General features: G+C 40.0%; 1 pseudogene; it reads left to right on the top strand.

Moving 5' to 3' along the window:
- The first annotated feature begins 1,332 nt into the window (after positions 1–1,332).
- Positions 1,333–3,590, top strand: LOC104951055 (G2/M phase-specific E3 ubiquitin-protein ligase-like; annotated as a pseudogene).
- Positions 3,591–4,688: the final 1,098 nt, after the last annotated feature.

Raw genomic sequence — 4,688 nt, 5'->3', positions numbered from 1 at the left:
CACATGATTAACCCGAAACTACACAAAAATTACACTTCAGATACTCAACTTCCTTGACATGCTTCACGTTTTGAAATTTCAAAGATATTTGTTACGGTTCTTCCACCAAACGTTCACATGTACGAGGTTCATCTCTCATTCAGAACAATGAAGCCTTTGAAGTCTGGACGCCTCGTTAGCTCAAATATAAACACCTGTGTAATGGAACACGATGATGTCATCGCTACAACTGACATGCTCAGAGCAGCAGACTTCAGATAGCAGTATGCTAACAGTCCAGCCGTGAAGACATCTACGGGACAGTTTAGAGATTTCTTCAAATGCTGTTGCCATGGCAAAACAATGCTCGCCATGAAACACGGCTTTCTCAAAACTTCAGTGAAACTGCTCCAAATGCCCCAAAACGTCACAGGTTTGGTAAGGATGCAGCCATCAACGCATCTAAGCGTATTATGGGGTGTCATCAAATGCCGTTGCCATGGCGACGGACCACTCGCCATGAAACATGATGTTGCTCTAGGTCCAATCAACACGGTCCAATCGTCCGCCAATCTTCCCTTGTATATCACCGGTCCATGCCTCAACAGCTCTACGCCAAATCTCAGATCTCACCATATGCGTTTCCATGGAAACGCATCCCTCGCCATAAAACATGATGTCGCTATAAGTCCAATCAACACAGTCCAATCGTCCCCCAATCTTCACTTGTATATCACCGGTCCATGCCTCAACAGCTCTACGCCAAATCTGAGATCTCACCATATGCCGTTTCCATGGAAACGCATCCCTCGCCATAAAACATAATGTCGCTATAACTCCTATGAAAATGTTCAAAAAGTACTTAAACTTCACATGTGTGCTAATAGTCCAGCCGTGAAGACATATACGGGACAGTTTTGAGATTTCTTCAAATGCCGTTGCCATGGCAACACAATGCTCGCCATGAAACACGGTTTTCTCATAACTTCAGTGAAAATGCTCCAAATGGCTCAAAACTTCACAGGTTTGGTAACAATGCAGCCATCAACGCATCTAAGCGTATTATGGGGTGTCATCAAATGTCGTTGCCATGGCGACAGATCATTCACCATCAAGTTAGTTCAGAAGTTTGCAGTTCAAATATGCCGCTGCTTTTCCAAGCCTTTTTACTTTCTTTTCTTCTTTCTTCACACATTCAATCCCCCAGTGTTCATGTATCATTTCAATCTAAATTCTTCACATTTCAGCATAGCAGTTTAGCGGGAGCTTTTCAGCATAAAGCATTCCCACTAGCAATTTCTTCAGGAATTGCATTCTCTAGTTTTATTCTGTTATCTATTTATGTCGTTTAAGGGACACAAGTATATCTGCAGCACAGATTATTGAAGATAGACCTCAACACTGTCAGCAGATTCAACATAACTCGCTCAAATGTTTGGGATGGAGCTGTCAGAGGGTTCAGACCTTCAACCTCCTGTGAAAAGTCTGACTTGCTTGTGAGGTTCATGGATGATGCAGGCTCTGTGGAAGAAGGAATATACACAGGTGGACCAAGGCGAGAATTTCTGACACTCCTCATGAGCTTTTTGTAGTCTCGACCTATTTTTGAGGGACCTCCACAGAGTTGGTACTTGGTGTACAATGCTGCAGGTTTGTTGTCAGACCAGCCCTTGCATAGTTGGATTTAATCATGATTATTTTCCATAGATCAGAGACAGAGCTCAAGTATGCTAATAGTTACTATGTCAACGGAAGTAATAATATACTGAAGTATTATTTATTTTAGCAGTTTTAAGGTAACTTTGTGAATATGTGGGTAGATAAAGGTCCCCTGTGGAATTGTTAGCTCTAGTAGGGTTATTTGGCAGTTATTTTATTACTGTTCTGTCCCCCATCAACATGGGAACGCTGCAAGATACATATTTCAATGATCTACCAGTAGCAGAAATGCACCAGCATAGGCATGAAAGAGACAGCAAGTCTGTAAAAATTGATGTAAACAATGTTTAGCGTTATACATTTTTTATATGCTACATTCAATTCTGATTATTTGTGAGTTTAAAAGTAACACTTAAACGCCAATACGCATTTGATATATAGTGGGTATCACAGACTACCTTTAATGTAAACATTAATTTTTTGCATTAGCTATCAATTTGTAAAATCTTTATCTAAGAGAAAGAATGAGTTCAGAATTACAGAATTTGCTTTTGCAATATGATGTAGCCTACTGTACTGTAATTACATTTAGTTTCCACCATCTGTATCCCCCCCAGCAATCAGGGAGGATTAATATTTCATGGCAGGGAAGATGATAGCTGTGTCCATTGTTCATGGAGCACCAGGCCCACATTTTCTTTCAAGGGACCTGGTGAACCACATACTGTAGCTGCTTGACAGCCTGGTTTCTGTGCACATGTGACGGATGTGACAGATGATGAGATAGGGAGAGCTCTCAGTGAGGTATTGCAAGAAACTACACCAGTCATTGTCATACATTGGTTATTTTTTTTAATGCTAAGAAGCACAGTACTTTTGTTTAAGTGTATAGAAAAGCCCCTTATTCAAATGACTGTGTGCAGAAAATCTGAAATGCTCAAAAACAAATTTAGAGTATTCCTTTTTTTAAACATTGACAGTCGTTCAACTACTTTTGACATGTTTTTTTTTCTTTTGTCCAATCAGAAGAGTGATATCTATTATAATAATTTGCCGTTATGTGGATATCTTTGATGGTGTGTGTGTTTTCCATTTAGATTGAGTTGGCACATTCTCTGAAGTCTCTGCAAGATGTGTTACTGAAACACAGCTCCATGCTTCAGACTGTTGGCTGCTTCAGGCATGTCAGCTCCGTTGATGAAAAACACACTGTGGTGGCAGAATACCTTACCTGGTACACCATCGGCAGGAATCACAGTGTAATTGAAAGGTAATGATAGGTGCTTTTAATTAAAGGAATTGAATGTTGATTGAGGCCTTATTAAAACATCCTTATTACCGCTGATGCTACGTTTACTCTATACTTACTTATAATATTAATTATTGGTCAAGTTCAGATAATGATTTGAAAATTGTTGCTGTCTAAACATTATGAAAATAAGTGTTTCATGTTATTGTTTTCACAGTATTTAAATACTACTTAGATATATATAACCCTTAAAATTGCATATGTTTTACTGCCTGTAACAATGCACTGTATTCTTGAACAGATTCAAAGATGGACTGGCTAGCCTACACTTTTTGGATGCCCTTTGCGAACATCCGAGTGTACTGGCTCCAGTGCTGTGTCATACGGACAAGAGGCTGACTTCAGTTGAAGTGGAACAACTCTTCTTACCACAGCTCAGTCCAGCAGGGAGCAACAGGAGGACTACAGAAACCGTGGCACTCAGCTTCTGGGAAGACTATCTGATGGACTGTGAAGGTTTGTACAGTAAAATGCTGTTCGGATCAGAATAGGATCTGCTGTTATTACATGAATGTTAAATGTATTTAATGACCGCACTTTGTTTCACAGAACAAGGACCAGTGTCACTGGAGGAGTTATTCATGTTCATCACGGGCCTGAAGACAGAACCCCCTGCAGGAATGACACCCCATCCATGTGTCACGTTTTCACTATCTATCCCATGGCAAACACCTGTGCAAACACTTCCACTACTAGGAACGTACGCTAGTTTCAAAGCCAATATGGACTTTGGCATCCAAAACTACCCAGGTTTTGGATGTCTATGAAATGGTCAAAGAAAAGGGGTAGAACACCATCACCGCAGTATAGCTTTTTGGAGTTTTATAAATGTGTAGAGTTCCTCATGTTTGAGGAAAAATATGTTTCATACAGCGGTTTCAGAGTTTTCTTTAGACATATATAAAGACATCGTTATTAGTAGTGCTAATATGTTTAAGGAACACAATACTGTTTTGCAGCATTTTCACAAGAATAAACATTTATTTTCTTAAATGCAAATAAATCACTGTTTCCCAAATCCTCAAATGTCTAGTGCCAACTCTGTTAGGGCTCACGGCTGCCCAACTGAAGGTACTGTCCCATTCACAGCCCAGCTATTCCCTTCAGTGTAATCAACAGCTGGGAGGCTGCTTGCCAGGTTTCTGGATGTTGAAGTCCATGTCGTTGCATTGCCTGCTGATAATAGTCATTGATGTCCGGATCACAACATGGATCTTCTGTCTGATGCCCCCAAAAAATGTGGGTTGATGCTTCATCCAGAGCAAAGCCACAATCTTGTGACCCACACCTATAAGACAGTTAGTATTATAATGATGCTTGAGAGGAGATGATTGGCAGCTAAGTATGATAATACTTTATCACAACAGCACATTTATGTTATGTAAACTAAATGCTCTGAAATGTTAGTTTTTGAAACTATGTCATGATGTGTTTTGTGGCCATCTTGGTTATTATTATTAGTGTGGTGTAAGCCTATATGGGTGTAAGCTCATATTTCCCATTTTAATTTGTTCTGGTGTGGCAGAAATATGCTTATGTAATACAATACTTTTCATGAAATGTGTATTAACTACACAATATAAAACATTTACCTGTGAGGTACCTGTGCCTGTTCCAAAGGTGAACACATTCAACAAGGTCTGCCTGAAGAACTGTCATGAAACAGAACCGTAGAAGGCACTGGTGCTCATGGGTGCCATTGAAGTGTCCGTGGTCTCTTAGATCAGCAAATAGACCCATC

The sequence above is a fragment of the Notothenia coriiceps genome, unplaced genomic scaffold (genome assembly GCF_000735185.1).
Source record: "Notothenia coriiceps isolate Sejong01 unplaced genomic scaffold, NC01 NC01_scaffold00018466, whole genome shotgun sequence".
NCBI classification, from domain to species: Eukaryota; Metazoa; Chordata; class Actinopteri; order Perciformes; family Nototheniidae; genus Notothenia; species Notothenia coriiceps.
The sequence above is the reverse complement of the archived record's forward strand: the minus strand, read 5'-3'. Positions and strand labels throughout refer to the sequence as shown.